The sequence below is a fragment of the Anguilla anguilla genome, chromosome 5 (genome assembly GCF_013347855.1).
Source record: "Anguilla anguilla isolate fAngAng1 chromosome 5, fAngAng1.pri, whole genome shotgun sequence".
Taxonomy (NCBI): Eukaryota; Metazoa; Chordata; class Actinopteri; order Anguilliformes; family Anguillidae; genus Anguilla; species Anguilla anguilla.
Window position 1 is genome coordinate 4,282,789 of NC_049205.1, and position 19,835 is coordinate 4,302,623.

At 39.0% G+C, this 19,835-nt stretch overlaps 2 long non-coding RNA genes across 2 annotated transcripts; both read right to left on the reverse strand.

Annotated features, from left to right (window-relative positions):
* Nucleotides 1-7,882: 7,882 nt before the first annotated feature.
* On the reverse strand, nucleotides 7,883-9,428 carry LOC118226873. The gene is made up of 3 exons (XR_004765119.1): nucleotides 9,344-9,428; nucleotides 8,873-9,024; nucleotides 7,883-8,266 (listed from the first exon to the last, which is right to left on the reverse strand). It is a non-coding gene; the product is annotated as an uncharacterized LOC118226873 (long non-coding RNA).
* Nucleotides 9,429-16,312: 6,884 nt separating this feature from the next.
* LOC118226875 lies at nucleotides 16,313-19,714 on the reverse strand. Its single transcript, XR_004765121.1, has 5 exons — nucleotides 19,625-19,714; nucleotides 19,162-19,283; nucleotides 16,986-17,047; nucleotides 16,717-16,817; nucleotides 16,313-16,365 (listed from the first exon to the last, which is right to left on the reverse strand). It is a non-coding gene; the product is annotated as an uncharacterized LOC118226875 (long non-coding RNA).
* Nucleotides 19,715-19,835: the final 121 nt, after the last annotated feature.

The following is a 19,835-nucleotide window of genomic DNA, read 5'->3' on the forward strand; positions in this document are numbered from 1 at the left end:
GATCAAACATTACTTATGTACCTTGCGATGTTTCTGAAAAATTGTAAATTGATAATAGCTTCCTATTACCAGCCAGTAATTAAACCCCCACGACCAACGTGGATAGATTTTACCAGCAAAAATTCACCCACCGTATGGTCTGATAAAAATAATGTCCGCATAATCTCATGCCATTTCTGCAAATGTTGTTACTCATATTTTTTGCTCTCTCTAAAATCAGCTCCATACATTCTGTAGTCTATGAGATATCATTGTCAACCAAATACACTCATTCATTGATGACATAATCTGTCTTCTCTCTTCTGTTCATGTAGCTAAACTCACCCCCTCTTCTTTTCAAAGTTCATATCTCTCTGGTCCGGAAAATAGAATCTGCTAGTTTGTTTTGATTTGAAAATATTTCTAGCACGCAATCACTTTGTCAAAGTAGAAAGCGCAACTAAACTTCAGTGCGATGAATTAGTGTTCTGGCGGTTGGTATCCGAAGGGAGGTGTTTTAAAGGTGCGCTCAACATATTAGGGTGGGTTCAAGGGGTGTACATTTCTGAGTGATGTGACCTATAGCTGGTACGTCTGACTCATAGGACAGGGTGTATTAATTGCATTCATACCATAGATTAAGCAAAAACATTTCTAAGAATAAACCAAGAATCAGAATATGCATTCCAATGAGAATAAAGAGATTGTTATTTGCTACAAAGGCGTGTGGATTCGAACACAATTAGGTTTTACAAGACGTCTCTCCAAAACAGTAATTAAAACATTGTCCCAACAAATCAAAACATCGTCCATTTAAGCTTTTGTGGAAGACTGTACCATCTAGTCTGATGTAATCAAAGGTCACAAGCTAGTGAGTCAAGCAATCAATTCATATGAAAATATTGAGGGTGACATGTCTCCCAATCTTTCCCCAAACCAACGCAGGTGGGTAGAGCCTTTTTATCACAAAGGTGGAGATATGACTGATTTGTTCTGACTGTGTAAGAAACAGATCAAACTAAAGATGTTATTTATGTACCTCTCAATGTTTCACTAACTACCACCACTCTGTATATCATTTCACTTTAAATCCCCTCCTTTCATGACACTCATGTTACATGTACCCCTATTCCAGCATTTTTTGGTAATTTGTATTTGTGCTAATATTGTAGCTTGTTCTTCTCCCTAGTTTGGCTTGGCATAAGTTAGGTCAGAATAGTGTTCACTGTGTGAACTAAACTGTGTTCTTGACTAGAAATAGCTGTACGAAATGAGTATCATATCTTATTGAACCTGTGTTTTGTAGTTGTCCATGACTGTGAAATGCACTTTTGTATGTCGCTATGGATAAAAGCATCTACTAAATAAATGTAATGTAATGTAATGTTTAAAAATTGTAAATTGATCATTTTTACATTACCATCCAATAATTGTATCCACAACTTCAACATTGATAGATTCTGCCTGCAAAACTCCACCGTATGGTCTGATAAAACTATGTCCCCATAATCTCATGCCTTTTCTGCAAACGTTGTTGCTCACATTTTATGTTCTCTCATAAATCAGCTCCTTAGAATCTGTAGTCTATCTGACATCATAGTAAACCAAAAATAAAAATTGATTGATAATATAATCTGTCTCCCCTCTTCAGTTCATATAATCAAACTCACCCCCTCTTCTTTCCAAAGTACATATCTTTCTGGTCCGGAAAGTAGAATCTGCTAGTTTTCTTCGATTTTAAAATCTTTCTAGCGCCCAATCGCTTCGTCAAAGTAGGAATGCGCAACTGAACTTCAGTGCGATGAATTAGCGTTCTGCTGTTGGGTAGCTGAAGAGAGGTGTTTTAAAGGTGCGCTTAACATATTAGGGTGGGTTCAAGGGGTGTACATTTCTAAGTGATGTGACTATAGCTGCTACGTCACACTCATAGGACAGGGTGTATTAATTGCATACATAACATAGATTAAGCAAGGACCTTTCCAAAAATAAACCAAGAATAAGTATATGTGTTCCAATGAGAACAAAGAGATTGATAGTTGCTAGAAAGGCGTGTAGACTTGACCACAATTCGGTTTTACCGGAGGTCTCTCCAAAGTAGTAATAAAAAAATTGTCCAAACAAATCAAAACATCGTCCATTTACGCTTTGGGGAAGACTGTACCATCTAGTCTGGTGTAGTCAAAGATCATATTTGACAAGCTACTGAGTACAGCAATCAATTCATATGAAAATATTGAGGATGACAAGTCTCCCAGTCTTCCCCTAAACCAATGCAGATGGGTAGAGCCTTTTTATCACAAAGGTGGCCATATGACTGATTTGTTTTGACTGCATAAGAAATGAATCAAACTAAAGATGTTATTTATGTACCTCTCAATGTTTCAAAATTGTAAATTGATAATTGTTTTCTATTACCATCCAGTAATTATACCCACAACTCCAACATAGATTCTACCCGCAAAACTCCACCATCTAGTCTGATAAAATGACGTCCCCATAATCTCATGCCTTTTCTGCAAACATTGTTGCTTATATTGTATGCTCTCTCATAAATCAGCTCCTTAGAATTTGTAGTCTATATAATATCATAGTAAATCAAAAATAAAAATTGATTGATAATATAATCCATCTCCCCTCTTCAGTTCATATAATCAAACTCACCCCCTCTTCTTTCCAAAGTTCATATCTTTCTGGTCCGGAAAGTAGAATCTGCTAGTTTTCTTTGATTTTAAAATCTTTCTAGCGCCCAATCGCTCTGTCAAAGTAGAAAGCGCAACTGAACTTCAGTGCGATGAATTAGTGTTCTGGCGGTTGGTATCCGAAGGGAGGTGTTTTAAAGGTGCGCTCAACATATTAGGGTGGGTTCAAGGGGTGTACATTTCTAAGTGATGTGACCTATAGCTGCTACGTCACACTCATAGGACAGGGTGTATTAATTGCATACATAACATAGATTAAGCAAGAACCTTTCCAAAAATAAACCAAGAATAAGTATATGCGTTCCAATGAGAACAAAGAGATTGATAGTTGCTAGAAAGGCGTGTGGACTTGACCACAATTCGGTTTTACCGGAGGTCTCTCCAAAGTAGTAATTAAAAAATTGTCCAAACAAATCAAAACATCGTCCATTTACACTTTGGGGAAGACTGTACCATCTAGTCTGGTGTAGTCAAAGATCATATTTGACAAGCTACTGAGTACAGCAATCAATTCATATGAAAATATTGAGGATGACAAGTCTCCCAGTCTTCCCCTAAACCAATGCAGATGGGTAGAGCCTTTTTATCACAAAGGTGGCCATATGACTGATTTGTTTTGACTGCATAAGAAATGAATCAAACTAAAGATGTTATTTATGTACCTCTCAATGTTTCAAAATTGTAAATTGATAATTGTTTTCTATTACCATCCAGTAATTATACCCACAACTCCAACATAGATTCTACCCGCAAAACTCCACCATCTAGTCTGATAAAATGACGTCCCCATAATCTCATGCCTTTTCTGCAAACATTGTTGCTTATATTGTATGCTCTCTCATAAATCAGCTCCTTAGAATTTGTAGTCTATATAATATCATAGTAAATCAAAAATAAAAATTGATTGATAATATAATCCATCTCCCCTCTTCAGTTCATATAATCAAACTCACCCCCTCTTCTTTCCAAAGTTCATATCTTTCTGGTCCGGAAAGTAGAATCTGCTAGTTTTCTTTGATTTTAAAATCTTTCTAGCGCCCAATCGCTCTGTCAAAGTAGAAAGCGCAACTGAACTTCAGTGCGATGAATTAGTGTTCTGGCGGTTGGTATCCGAAGGGAGGTGTTTTAAAGGTGCGCTCAACATATTAGGGTGGGTTCAAGGGGTGTACATTTCTAAGTGATGTGACCTATAGCTGCTACGTCACACTCATAGGACAGGGTGTATTAATTGCATACATAACATAGATTAAGCAAGAACCTTTCCAAAAATAAACCAAGAATAAGTATATGCGTTCCAATGAGAACAAAGAGATTGATAGTTGCTAGAAAGGCGTGTGGACTTGACCACAATTCGGTTTTACCGGAGGTCTCTCCAAAGTAGTAATTAAAAAATTGTCCAAACAAATCAAAACATCGTCCATTTACGCTTTGGGGAAGACTGTACCATCTAGTCTGGTGTAGTCAAAGATCATATTTGACAAGCTACTGAGTACAGCAATCAATTCATATGAAAATATTGAGGATGACAAGTCTCCCAGTCTTCCCCTAAACCAATGCAGATGGGTAGAGCCTTTTTATCACAAAGGTGGCCATATGACTGATTTGTTTTGACTGCATAAGAAATGAATCAAACTAAAGATGTTATTTATGTACCTCTCAATGTTTCAAAATTGTAAATTGATCATTTTTTCCTATTACCATCCAGTAATTATACCCACAACTCCAACATAGATTCTACCCGCAAAACTTCATCGTATGGTCTGATAAAATTACATCCCCATAATCTCATGCCTTTTCTGCAAACATCGTTGCTCATATTTTATGCTCTCTCATAAATCAGCTCCTTAGAATCTGTAGTCTATGTGTTATCATAGTCAACCAAATATAAAAATGAATTGATAATATAATCTGTCTCCTCTCTTCAGTTCATGTAGCCAAACTCACCCCCTCTTCTTTCCAAAGTTCATATCTCTCTGGTCCGGAAAATAGAATCTTCTAGTTTGCTTGGATTTGAAGATCTTTCTAGCACGCAATCACTTTGTCAAAGTAAAAAGCACAACTAAACTTCAGTGCGATGAATTAGCGTTCTGCCGTTGGGTAACTGAAGGGAGGTGTTTTTAAGGTGTGCTCAGCATCTTAGGGTGCGTTTCAGGGGTGTACATTTTAAATTATGTGACTATAGCTGTTACGTCTGACTCATAGGACAGGGTGTATTAATTGCATACATGTAATAGGCGTATGCATTCCAATGAGAACAAGGAGGTTGTTATTTGCTATGAAGGTGTGTGGACTTGTACACAATTTAGTTTGACAGGTGGTCTCTCAAAAACAGTTATCAAATTATCCAAATTAACTTCAACCACACTTTTTTTTGACCTGTGATTCCCAGTGATTTGAATATGTGTGTGTGTGTGTGTGTGTGTGTGAGTATTTTTTTTTTTATTTCTCTGTTATAAAAGTGTCCTTTTGTTAGTCTGTTTTATGATATGTGTCTGATTATTTTCACATGAATGGAATCTGTGCTTTTACGCACACTGTAAAACCAGTTTGAACAGGCTGGGTCACTACAGTTAGACCTATTGTTGCAGGCAACGATGCACCTTGTTGAATCCATGCCATGAAGAATTCATGTTGTCCTGGAAGCAAAACAAGGTCCTCCCTGAAACTAGACTGGTTTACCTAATAAAGTGAATGGTGAGTGGTTTTTTTAAAACTAACACATCAGAAAACATCTGCCTGTACCAGAAGGCATTTAAATCCTTTATTAAGGGTCAGATTATTAACTTTACAAGCTCCAAATGCAAAAATGCTTGATAAAAGCTAACAATGCTCAAGTCAAAAATGAATTCACTTTGATTTTCACTTTGATGTCTGAATGACTGATTCTTGAGATTCATGTGTTGCAATGAGCGCAACGGCGACAGTCGACAAGTCTGAACATTTGCAAATATTTATTCTTTTTTTTTTTCTTCTTTTTTTTGTGCCAGTCTTGGCTTCACTGCAAATATTTAATCACTGTAAAAATTAAGAACAATATCAGTTCTGCTGACTTCCTGCCTCCTGAGCCTTCCTACAACCTCCCTTGACAGTAAGACATGGTCACCCTTGGACAATTACAAACCAATTAAGGGGATCCTACAGTAGAACCTGTTGTAATAAATAAGACATTCAGGGTCGTTTTGAAAAACAACAGATCTCCAATAAAACTCAGGGACATCATGCATAGACTTTGCGTGAATTTCATCCTAAATTTCATCATAGGACCAGTTACTAATTCGTACATAAACATGGTTCATAAAATATGCGTACGAATGAAAAAAGTTTCGTGAATCCCACATAATCCCACAAATATCATTAAAAGTGTGCGTACATGAACACGCTTCAGGCCTTCATCCAGGGAACCCCCTCAATTCTCTTTATATGGTGGCTTATTTTATTTCACTATTTAAATCACTTGGAAATGGCAGCAAAATGCTGCTAAATTATGATTATTATTATTATTATTATAGTAAAACTAATAAAACATAATGGCAGAAGTAAAAAGAAATGGGAGCAAGTGTAAAAAAAAAATCTGAATTAAAAGGCTGGTGACGAAGGTGCAGGCAAGAGCACGTCTATTGTTTGGTTCCATCGGCAGTACTGTGTCCTGAAAAACAGAATATCTTGATTGGTAAGCTGTGACAGGATGGCTCTGGGTAAACAGTATTGTCTCATCCTGATGTGCAAGAATGTTCATAATGTGAGGAGGGTGTTAAATATTCTCCACACCCAGAAGAGGGCGCCAGACACAACTCTTATCATTCGATGCCAAAGAATGCCTTTGATTGGGTTGAATGAACATGTTACAATGTCCATCCATCCATCCATTATCTATACCTGCTTATCCTGAGCAGGGTCGCGGGGGGTGCTGGAGCCTATCCCAGCATTCATTGGGCGAGAGGCAGGAATACACCCTGGACAGGCCACCAATCTATCGCAGGGCACACACACCATTCACTCACACATTCATACCTATGGGCAATTTAAGATCACCAATCAGCCTATCTGCATGTCTTCGGACTGTGGGAGGAAACCGGAGTACCTGGGGGAAACCAACGCGGACACGGGGAGCACATTCAAACTCCACACAGAAAGGCCCCAAGCTGAGATTCAAACCCATGACCTTCTTGCTGTGAGGCGACAGTGCTACCCACTGCACCACCATGCCACCCTTATAATGTTCAGTTAGGAACATTCTAATTGCATATCTGTGATCTCATGCCTTAAAGGGTTAAAAAACAGTTTTACCTGTTTAATACGGAATAACAAGCACCCTAGACTCAGCCCATCTCTCCTATACTTGCCTTATGACGGCAGACTGAATTCCTAATGTTCTGATTCACAAATGCAAGTAGACTGGTTTCCTCCCAAAGACATAATTGGATTATTGGAAAGTCTAAATTGCCCTAGGTGTGTGTGAGTGTGAGTTATTGAGCCCTATGTATTCCTACCTCTCGCCCAATGCATGCTGGGATAGGCTCCAGCACCTCCCGCGATCCTGACCAGGATAAGCTGGCATAGATAATGAATGGATGGATGAAAAGTACAGATGTTAGTTTGCATTCCTTTTCTTAGTGATAGTGAAAAACGTCGTCCTGTGAGGTTCCCCTCATCTGGACCTGGCATATAAATTCAGATGTTCTGTTGAATGTTCCCAGAATATTGTCCCATGCTAATGACCACACAAAACTATGGAAACAAGGTTGTAAAAAAATAAACTAAGCTTTATTGAGAACACACAATACAGCAATATATCTTCTTCAAAGGCAGTTACAAAGAAAGGAGTACAAATGATTACATACCATTACAAACAGACAACAAAATATTATCATTTTATTATTTTGAAAAATGTGTGCAGTTTGCTGGCAGTGTACTATTTCTCTAAATAAACATTCAATAAATTAAAATGTAATCTAATATCTATCTTTTAGAATAATTGTAATCATAAATAATATTATATATTCCCGTATGTAAAATTACAGTCTGGAATAGTTTTGTAACTCCTGAAAATATTGAGTTCATCTTCATTTCAAATACAGTTGCAGAGAAGTATATAGTAAAATAAACATATGGATTGCAATCATTTTCAATTGTAAACTTTAAATCAAAGTCAAATGATAACTGACTAATCAAATTGCATTAACAATGCATTGACCTGGAATAAATACGCAATACATAGTTAACCTTTAATTAAATAAATAATGCTTGATAGAAAGATAAATACGTGCAGATTTACTTTTGAATGCCTGGGTATGATGCAGCTGAGCAGTTAATTCTCACATTTAATAGATATAAATAAATAATGATAAATATCTTCCATCCAGCCATGCAGTTGCTATGGGTCATATATGTTAGAACATTATAATAAAACATGAATCATATTAAGACTTGGTTTTCAGACTCCAGCTGAACGTCAAAGCTCCACCCTCTCAGAGGGGACGTGGCAGGTAAGATTCTCAGATGAGATGTGTCCTGTACTGCTGTATGTGGTAGGCGTGCCTCCTTTGCCAACGTCTCTTAATGGCCGCACAGCAACCACACAGCAGGCACTGCAACACAGAGTGAAGGTCATAGTTAGAGAGTGTGAGAGAGAGAGAGAGAGCATACACTGCAACACAGAGTGAAGGTCAGTGTTAGAGAGTGAGAGAGAGAGAGAGAGAGCGAGAGAGAGAGAATACACTGCAACACAGAGTGAAAGTCAGAGCAAGAGAGAGAGCACTACCTAAATTAGAGCTGGAATGCATTGCAAATACAGGAGTGTAGCTTACTGAGATGGAAGAAGGTCGGAGACAACGCATTCAGTACCCAAACACACACACACACACACTCACCCACACACACAAACACACACACACACACATGCACACAGCATTGTACTTCTATACTTGTGAGGACTTCCGACTGATTTCCATTGACTGCATTCATTCCATAACCTCTAACCCTAACCCCAACCACTACATTCCTAACCCTAACCCTAACCTTAACCTATTTGTAACCCTAACCCTAACCCTAAGTCCTAACCCTAAGACAGCCTCTTGAAAAGTGAGGACCAGAAAAACGTCCTCACTTTCCATAATTTTCCTCATCTTTCTATCCTTTTGAGGACATTTGGTTCTCACACAAATAGTACTACAAGTCTGCACTGCTGTACTTACACACAGGAGTGTCCAGAAAGGGCAGAGGATGATGGCGATACCGCAGGGGATGATGATGGCCAGGGCCCATCCAGGGAACCTGCCTGCAGTACTTGTGATCAGCAGGAGGACAGGGCTGCTTGTGGTGGTGGGAGCTGCGGTGGTGGCCAGACCTGAAAGTGCAGGTGCAATGAGTGATTAAAACTAGCAAGCAGGAGTTGCACCCAGCTAAAAGCCTGCTTTTCAGCTCCAGAAGGTGGATTTCCAGAAAACGTACAAGTAATTACAACCGTGACATGCACTTCAGTGAAATCACAAACCTGCTAACAACATATATAATCTGGACAGAACGCACATAGTAATGTGGGAAGCTGTACATCCGAGAGTGGTCAGTTCTGCCAAAATGAGGTGGGCACTACAGCAAATCATGTTTTATGATGCAAGAACAGCATGACGTTTAGCATGAGTTGATGGGTGCCAGGGGAAACTTACCACTAACTGCCAGTATCGCAGCCAGGAAGTCACTTGGTAGGTTGATGTCACCTTCCCGAAAGACATACTCCACATTAGCGTGAATCTCTTGGGGCAGGTTGCTGTAGGAAGCCATAAAATAACAGAATTTAAGAAGTTTTCCCCGTGCTTATCAAATGCACTTTCACTAGATTTTACCACAATGATAAACTAGCAATTTTTCTCAATGATGGTATGTAAATATTGTAATGAACAAAGTCATACAAGAAACCCAAGGTTTGTGACTTACGTATAATTTCCTTCTGGGAAGGTGAAAGGATTTGCATTAGGGCTGTTCAGCAATCCGTTCAACTGGAGGTTGAAGCAGAAATAAACAAGTGAACAAAAATCTATAACTTAAAAGATCATTCCCACTGCTTTGTGAGGCAAATGCAGTGCTTCCAGCATAATTTTTATAGTAGCTTCTAAACACATAATATATCCAATGGGAGTCAAACAAGCCTGATTGCTTCAGATAAACCATGAAGGAATGAAGATTTTTAAAAATAACAGCAGAATCTACGGCCCACCCACGACAGGCATTTAGCAGATGTTCTTATCCAGGGCAACTTACAGAAACTGTTACAATGCCAACTGACATAGTGCATATAGGAGTAGGAAGGCAGAAGCCCGCAAGATACAGTAGGACAGTAGTTTCAGTTATTTTGGGCTCTGTAACGAATGTTCCGCTCTACGATTAAAGTTGTCTGTTTCTACTTTACAGAACTGCATGTTGACAGGCTAGGCTTACCAACTTGTTTGCGGAGTCCTGAATGAGTTTTTGCGTTTCGTTCCTCAGATTATATTTCTCTGGAAAGCTCACGTTGCTTATCCGATAACTCAGTTGCAAAGCGAAGGCATGATCTGTTATTTCTGAGGGAAAAGGACAGATTATTCAAAAATAAATGTCATTTTGGTTATTCATTTTAACACCCCAGAACATTTGAGTTTGTGCCACTTCAGTTCATACATTCCTTCATGCTAAATTCTCAACAAATGTAAAGGTTTTTTTTTGACTGAGTGACATATTATAAAAAGGTAATGTGCTATTTAATAACACTTCTAATGCATCATGAAAAAGGGTCCTATAAAAAGACGTGTGACATACTCTCATACGTGAGATCCTCAATCCTCACTGGATTACCCAGCTCCTTTATTTCACGACCATTCAGGAGAGCACTGACATGGGAGAGAACCTGACTCTCAGTAGGGACGGGTTTGAGGGTGTGGAACACAAATCGAAGAACGATGAAAATTGTGCCATAGCTGCAGAAACAGAGTGAAATTGAATATGGATTAAATGTCAATTAGATGACAAGTTTAGACAGAGAAGTTATTGCCCTGGGAAGACCCAGACTGTTAAACCAAAGATTAAAATGGAAGCATACACTACACGTGGAGCTTCTGTGGTGGTCACCGTTCCACCAGATGTTGGTGCTACTGGAATGGGTGGAACACTTTCAGTGGCTGGTTGAGAAATTGTTGGTGCAACAGCAGAAGTTGTCGTAGGAACGACAGGGGAAGCGGTAGTGGTGGCAAGACCTGAAAGTACAGGAACAATGAGTCACTGAAATGAATAAAAAAGGAACTTATAAAACAGAATTACTGATTTTCAGTAATGTTGTAGCACAAGCATTGGTGAATTAACAAATCTGCTAACAAAACATAATCGGAAAAGGAAATACACAGATTTTCAGAGATGTTGAAGCGGTAAAAGGTGAATATCAAGGAAACACATAACTGTCTTTTCCACTCTAACACGCACTTCAGGGAATTCACAATCTTGGAAACAACACATATAATCGGAAAAGGAAGTACACAGTAATTTGGGAAGCTGTATATTAGAGAGTGGTCAGTTCTGCCAAAATGAGGTGGGCACTACGGCAAATCATGTTTTATGATGCAAGAACAGCATGATGTTCAGCATGAGTTGATGGGTGCCAGGGGTGACTTACCACTAACTGCCAGTATCACAGCCAGGAACTTGCTTGGTTGGTTGATGTCACCTTCCCGAAAGACATACTCCACATTGGCATGAATCTCGTTGGGCAAGTGGCTGCAGAAAGATGTGTAAAGATAGAATTAAAGAGATTTGCCCCATGCTTATCAATTGTACTTTTAGTTGATTTTACCACAATGATAAATTAGCAAAGTTTCTCAATGATGATATGTCAATAGTGTAAAGAACAAAGTCAGAACAAAAAACCAAAGGTTGATGACTTACGTAAAATTTGCTTGTGGGAAGGTGAAAGGACTTGCATTAGGTTGGCTCAGCAATCCATTCAGCTGGAGATTAAAGCAGAAATAAATAGATGAGTGAAAATTATCAATAAATTAAGGAATTATGCTCACTGCTATACAAGATTTGATTTATCGGTCAACTGAACAATAACCCAGAAATGACTGGAGTTACCCATGCATCTATAGGAAGATGGAAACGGAATATACTGCAATTCGGAAGGATGAGAGATGCATCATGATACTGTAACAGCTGGACACTAGTTTAGACCTTTCAGGGTCTCTATAGAGAATGTTTTCATCAAAAATTCAATTCTGTTTCTTGCTACTTTGCTGTGCTGCATGCCGACAGGCTAGGCTTACCAGGTTGTTGACCGAATCTTGAATGCGCACTTGCGTCTCCGTCCTGAGTTTCACATTCTCTGGAAAGCTCAAGTCATTGATCTTGTAGGCCAGTGTCAAAGCGAAGGAATTATCTGATAATCCTGAGAAAGAAACAATTGGAAGGAGATTATTGAAAAACACATTTTGTTTTGGCTTCTCATTGAAACTTTTCATAGCATTTCTGTTTTTCTCACTGAGGTACATATTGTACGTGCAAGCACAATCATCTGTACCGTTATCACTGTATAAAAAATTTTGGACATCATTAAAAAGTTTTCATGACTGAGTCACAATTCATTAAATTACAAGAAAAACAATATAACATTGAATAATATTATTGTTACACTCTTAAAATAAGGTCCAATGAAAGCATTGGATTAAAGATGGCTGAAAGATGCCAAGGGACAGTGGAAAGGATGGTGTGTGTAGACGTGTTACGTACGCTCATATGTGAGATTCTGCACCCTCACGGTATCATTCAACCGGATTTCATCACCATTCAAGAAAGGACTGCCCTTTGCCAGAACATCACTCTCACTGGGGACGGTGTTGTTGGTGTGGAACACAAGTCGGACAAAGATAAAAACTGGACCCACACTGCAGAAACACATGGAGATAACATTAGCATTAGAAGTCCATCAAACAGCAGGTTGGACAGAGAAATTATTTCACTGGCAGGTCCCCAACTACAAAACCAAAGATAATAATGGAAACATACACTGTATATGGAGCTGCTGTGGTGGTCACTGCTGGAGAACTCGTTGTAGCAATGGCAGGGGAAGCTGTAATGGTGGCAAGACATGAAAGTGCAGAAACAATGAGACACAAACATAACTAAATTAGAAACGTTATCCTGCAAAAAAGCAGATTTTCAGAGATGTTGGAGCAGTAACAGGTGAATTTCAAGGAAACACACAACTGTCTTTTCCACTCTAACACGCACTTCAGGGAATTCACAATCTTGGAAACAACACATATAATCGGAAAAGGAAGTACACAGTAATTTGGGAAGCTGTATATTAGAGAGTGGTCAGTTCTGCCAAAATGAGGTGGGCACTACGGCAAATCATGTTTTATGATGCAAGAACAGCATGATGTTCAGCATGAGTTGATGGGTGCCAGGGGTGACTTACCACTAACTGCCAGTATCGCAGCCAGGAACTTGCTTGGTTGGTTGATGTCACCTTCCCGAAAGACATACTCCACATTGGCATGAATCTCGTTGGGCAAGTGGCTGCAGAAAGATGTGTAAAGATAGAATTAAAGAGATTTGCCCCATGCTTATCAATTGTACTTTTAGTTGATTTTACCACAATGATAAATTAGCAAAGTTTCTCAATGATGATATGTCAATAGTGTAAAGAACAAAGTCAGAACAAAAAACCAAAGGTTGATGACTTACGTAAAATTTGCTTGTGGGAAGGTGAAAGGACTTGCATTAGGTTGGCTGAGCAATCCATTCAACTGGAGATTAAAGCAGAAATAAATAGATGAGTGAAAATTATCAATAAATTAAGGAATTATGCTCACTGCTATACAAGATTTGATTTATCGGTCAACTGAACAATAACCCAGAAATGACTCGAGTTACCCATGCATCTACAGGAAGATGGAAACGGAATATACTGCAATTCGGAAGGATGAGAGATGCATCATGATACTGTAACAGCTGGACACTAGTTTAGACCTTTCAGGGTCTCTATAGAGAATGTTTTCATCAAAAATTCAATTCTGTTTCTTGCTACTTTGCTGTGCTGCATGCCGACAGGCTAGGCTTACCAGGTTGTTGACCGAATCTTGAATGCGCACTTGCGTCTCCGTCCTGAGTTTCACATTCTCTGGAAAGCTCAAGTCATTGATCTTGTAGGCCAGTGTCAAAGCGAAGGAATTATCTGATAATCCTGAGAAAGAAACAATTGGAAGGAGATTATTGAAAAACACATTTTGTTTTGGCTTCTCATTGAAACTTTTCATAGCATTTCTGTTTTTCTCACTGAGGTACATATTGTACGTGCAAGCACAATCATCTGTACCGTTATCACTGTATAAAAAATTTTGGACATCATTAAAAAGTTTTCATGACTGAGTCACAATTCATTAAATTACAAGAAAAACAATATAACATTGAATAATATTATTGTTACACTCTTAAAAAAAGGTCCAATGAAAGCATTGGATTAAAGATGGCTGAAAGATGCCAAGGGACAGTGGAAAGGATGGTGTGTGTAGACGTGTTACGTACGCTCATATGTGAGATTCTGCACCCTCACGGTATCATTCAACCGGATTTCATCACCATTCAAGAAAGGACTGCCCTTTGCCAGAACATCACTCTCACTGGGGACGGTGTTGTTGGTGTGGAACACAAGTCGGACAAAGATAAAAACTGGACCCACACTGCAGAAACACATGGAGATAACATTAGCATTAGAAATCCATCAAACAGCAGGTTGGACAGAGAAATTATTTCACTGCCAGGTCCCCAACTACAAAACCAAAGATAATAATGGAAACATACACTGTATATGGAGCTGCTGTGGTGGTCACTGCTGGAGAACTCGTTGTAGCAATGGCAGGGGAAGCTGTAATGGTGGCAAGACATGAAAGTGCAGAAACAATGAGACACAAACATAACTAAATTAGAAACGTTATCCTGCAAAAAAGCAGATTTTCAGAGATGTTGGAGCAGTAACAGGTGAATTTCAAGGAAACACACAACTGTCTTTTCCACTCTAACACGCACTTCAGGGAATTCACAATCTTGGAAACAACACATATAATCGGAAAAGGAAGTACACAGTAATTTGGGAAGCTGTATATTAGAGAGTGGTCAGTTCTGCCAAAATGAGGTGGGCACTACGGCAAATCATGTTTTATGATGCAAGAACAGCATGATGTTCAGCATGAGTTGATGGGTGCCAGGGGTGACTTACCACTAACTGCCAGTATCGCAGCCAGGAACTTGCTTGGTTGGTTGATGTCACCTTCCCGAAAGACATACTCCACATTGGCATGAATCTCGTTGGGCAAGTGGCTGCAGAAAGATGTGTAAAGATAGAATTAAAGAGATTTGCCCCATGCTTATCAATTGTACTTTTAGTTGATTTTACCACAATGATAAATTAGCAAAGTTTCTCAATGATGATATGTCAATAGTGTAAAGAACAAAGTCAGACCAAAAAACCAAAGGTTGATGACTTACGTAAAATTTGCTTGTGGGAAGGTGAAAGGACTTGCATTAGGTTGGCTCAGCAATCCATTCAGCTGGAGATTAAAGCAGAAATAAATAGATGAGTGAAAATTATCAATAAATTAAGGAATTATGCTCACTGCTATACGAGATTTGATTCATCGGTCAACTGAACAATAACCCAGAAATGACTGGAGTTACCCATGCATCTATAGGAAGATGGAAACGGAATATACTGCAATTCGGAAGGATGAGAGATGCATCATGATACTGTAACAGCTGGACAGTAGTTTAGACCTTTCAGGGTCTCTATAGAGAATGTTTTCATCAAAAATTCAATTCTGTTTCTTGCTACTTTGCTGTGCTGCATGCCGACAGGCTAGGCTTACCAGGTTGTTGACCGAATCTTGAATGCGCACTTGCGTCTCCGTCCTGAGTTTCACATTCTCTGGAAAGCTCAAGTCATTGATCTTGTAGGCCAGTGTCAAAGCGAAGGAATTATCTGATAATCCTGAGAAAGAAACAATTGGAAGGAGATTATTGAAAAACACATTTTGTTTTGGCTTCTCATTGAAACTTTTCATAGCATTTCTGTTTTTCTCACTGAGGTACATATTGCACGTGCAAGCACAATCATCTGTACCGTTATCACTGTATAAAAAATTTTGGACATCATTAAAAAGTTTTCATGACTGAGTCACAATTCATTAAATTACAAGAAAAACAATATAACATTGAATAATATTATTGTTACACTCTTAAAAAAAGGTCCAATGAAAGCATTGGATTAAAGATGGCTGAAAGATGCCAAGGGACAGTGGAAAGGATGGGGTGTGTAGACGTGTTACGTACGCTCATATGTGAGATTCTGCACCCTCACGGTATCATTCAACCGGATTTCATCACCATTCAAGAAAGGACTGCCCTTTGCCAGAACATCACTCTCACTGGGGACGGTGTTGTTGGTGTGGAACACAAGTCGGACAAAGATAAAAACTGGACCCACACTGCAGAAACACATGGAGATAACATTAGCATTAGAAGTCCATCAAACAGCAGGTTGGACAGAGAAATTATTTCACTGCCAGGTCCCCAACTACAAAACCAAAGATAATAATGGAAACATACACTGTATATGGAGCTGCTGTGGTGGTCACTGCTGGAGAACTCGTTGTAGCAATGGCAGGGGAAGCTGTAATGGTGGCAAGACATGAAAGTGCAGAAACAATGAGACACAAACATAACTAAATTAGAAACGTTATCCTGCAAAAAAGCAGATTTTCAGAGATGTTGGAGCAGTAACAGGTGAATTTCAAGGAAACACACAACTGTCTTTTCCACTCTAACACGCACTTCAGGGAATTCACAATCTTGGAAACAACACATATAATCGGAAAAGGAAGTACACAGTAATTTGGGAAGCTGTATATTAGAGAGTGGTCAGTTCTGCCAAAATGAGGTGGGCACTACGGCAAATCATGTTTTATGATGCAAGAACAGCATGATGTTCAGCATGAGTTGATGGGTGCCAGGGGTGACTTACCACTAACTGCCAGTATCGCAGCCAGGAACTTGCTTGGTTGGTTGATGTCACCTTCCCGAAAGACATACTCCACATTGGCATGAATCTCGTTGGGCAAGTGGCTGCAGAAAGATGTGTAAAGATAGAATTAAAGAGATTTGCCCCATGCTTATCAATTGTACTTTTAGTTGATTTTACCACAATGATAAATTAGCAAAGTTTCTCAATGATGATATGTCAATAGTGTAAAGAACAAAGTCAGACCAAAAAACCAAAGGTTGATGACTTACGTAAAATTTGCTTGTGGGAAGGTGAAAGGACTTGCATTAGGTTGGCTCAGCAATCCATTCAGCTGGAGATTAAAGCAGAAATAAATAGATGAGTGAAAATTATCAATAAATTAAGGAATTATGCTCACTGCTATACGAGATTTGATTCATCGGTCAACTGAACAATAACCCAGAAATGACTGGAGTTACCCATGCATCTATAGGAAGATGGAAACGGAATATACTGCAATTCGGAAGGATGAGAGATGCATCATGATACTGTAACAGCTGGACAGTAGTTTAGACCTTTCAGGGTCTCTATAGAGAATGTTTTCATCAAAAATTCAATTCTGTTTCTTGCTACTTTGCTGTGCTGCATGCCGACAGGCTAGGCTTACCAGGTTGTTGACCGAATCTTGAATGCGCACTTGCGTCTCCGTCCTGAGTTTCACATTCTCTGGAAAGCTCAAGTCATTGATCTTGTAGGCCAGTGTCAAAGCGAAGGAATTATCTGATAATCCTGAGAAAGAAACAATTGGAAGGAGATTATTGAAAAACACATTTTGTTTTGGCTTCTCATTGAAACTTTTCATAGCATTTCTGTTTTTCTCACTGAGGTACATATTGCACGTGCAAGCACAATCATCTGTACCGTTATCACTGTATAAAAAATTTTGGACATCATTAAAAAGTTTTCATGACTGAGTCACAATTCATTAAATTACAAGAAAAACAATATAACATTGAATAATATTATTGTTACACTCTTAAAAAAAGGTCCAATGAAAGCATTGGATTAAAGATGGCTGAAAGATGCCAAGGGACAGTGGAAAGGATGGGGTGTGTAGACGTGTTACGTACGCTCATATGTGAGATTCTGCACCCTCACGGTATCATTCAACCGGATTTCATCACCATTCAAGAAAGGACTGCCCTTTGCCAGAACATCACTCTCACTGGGGACGGTGTTGTTGGTGTGGAACACAAGTCGGACAAAGATAAAAACTGGACCCACACTGCAGAAACACATGGAGATAACATTAGCATTAGAAGTCCATCAAACAGCAGGTTGGACAGAGAAATTATTTCACTGCCAGGTCCCCAACTACAAAACCAAAGATAATAATGGAAACATACACTGTATATGGAGCTGCTGTGGTGGTCACTGCTGGAGAACTCGTTGTAGCAATGGCAGGGGAAGCTGTAATGGTGGCAAGACATGAAAGTGCAGAAATAATGAGACACAAACATAACTAAATTAGAAACGTTATCTAGCAAAAAAGCAGATTTTCAGAGATGTTGGAGTGGTAACAGGTGAATTTCAAGGAAACACACAACCGTCTTTTCCACTCTAATGCGCACTTCAGGGAATTCACAATCTTGGAAACAACACATATAATCGGAAAAGGAAGTACACAGTAATTTGGGAAGCTGTATATTAGAGAGTGGTCAGTTCTGCCAAAATGAGGTGGGCACTACGGCAAATCATGTTTTATGATGCAAGAACAGCATGATGTTCAGCATGAGTTGATGGGTGCCAGGGGTGACTTACCACTAACTGCCAGTATCGCAGCCAGGAACTTGCTTGGTTGGTTGATGTCACCTTCCCGAAAGACATACTCCACATTGGCATGAATCTCGTTGGGCAAGTGGCTGCAGAAAGATGTGTAAAGGTAGAATTTCAGAGGTTTGCCCCATGCTGATCAATTGTACTTTTAGTTTATTTTACCACAATGATAAATTTGTAACTTTTTTCAATGATGATATGTCAAAATTATAAAGAACAAAGTCAGACCAGAGAGCCCAACGTTGGTGACTTACGTAAAATTTGCTTGTGGGAAGATGAAAGGACTTGCATTAGGTTGGCTTAGCAATCCGTTCAGCTGGAGGATAAAGCAGAAATTAAAAGGTGAGTGAAAATTATCAATAAATTAAGAAATTATACTCACTGCTATACAAGCTTTGATTTATTGGTCAACTGAATAATAACGCTGAAATGACTGGAGTTACTCATCCATCTACAAGAAGATGGCAACGGAATATACTGCAATTTGGAAGGATGAGAGATGCATCATGATACTGTAACAGCTGGACAGTAGTTTAGACCTTTAAGGTCTCTGAAGAGAATGTTCTTATCAACAATTAATGTCAGTTTGTTGCTACTTTACTGTGCTGCATGCCGATATGCTAGGCTTACCAAGTTGTTGACAGAGTCCTGAATGCGTGCTTGCGTCTCTGTCCTGAGTTCAACATTCTCTGGAAAGCTCACGTCATTGATCTTGTAGGCCAGTGTCAAAGCGAAGGAATTATCTGATAATCCTGAGAAAGAATCAATTGGAAGGAGATTCTTGAAAAACACATTTTGCTTTGGCTTCGCATTGAAACTTCTCATAGCATTTCTGTTTTTTGTCACTGAGGCACATAGAGTACGTGCAAGCACCATCGTCTGTAATGCTATCTCTGTATAAAGAATTCACGACATCATTAAAAAGTTTTTATTACTGAGTCACAATTCATAAAAGTACAAAAATACAATATTACATTGAATAATATTATTGTTACACTCTTTAAAAAAGGTCCTATGAAAGCATTGGATTAAAGATGGCTGAAAGATGCCAAGGGACAGTGGAAAAGATAGGGTGTGTAGACGTGTTACGTACGCTCATATGTGAGATTCTGCACTCTCACGGTATCATTCAACCGGATTTCATCACCATTCAAGAAAGGACCGCCCTTTGCCAGAACATCACTCTCACTGGGGACGGTGTTGTTGGTGTGGAACACAAGTCGGACAAAGATAAAAACTGGACCCACACTGCAGAAACACATGGAGATAACATTAGCATTAGAAGTCCATCAAACAGCAGGTTG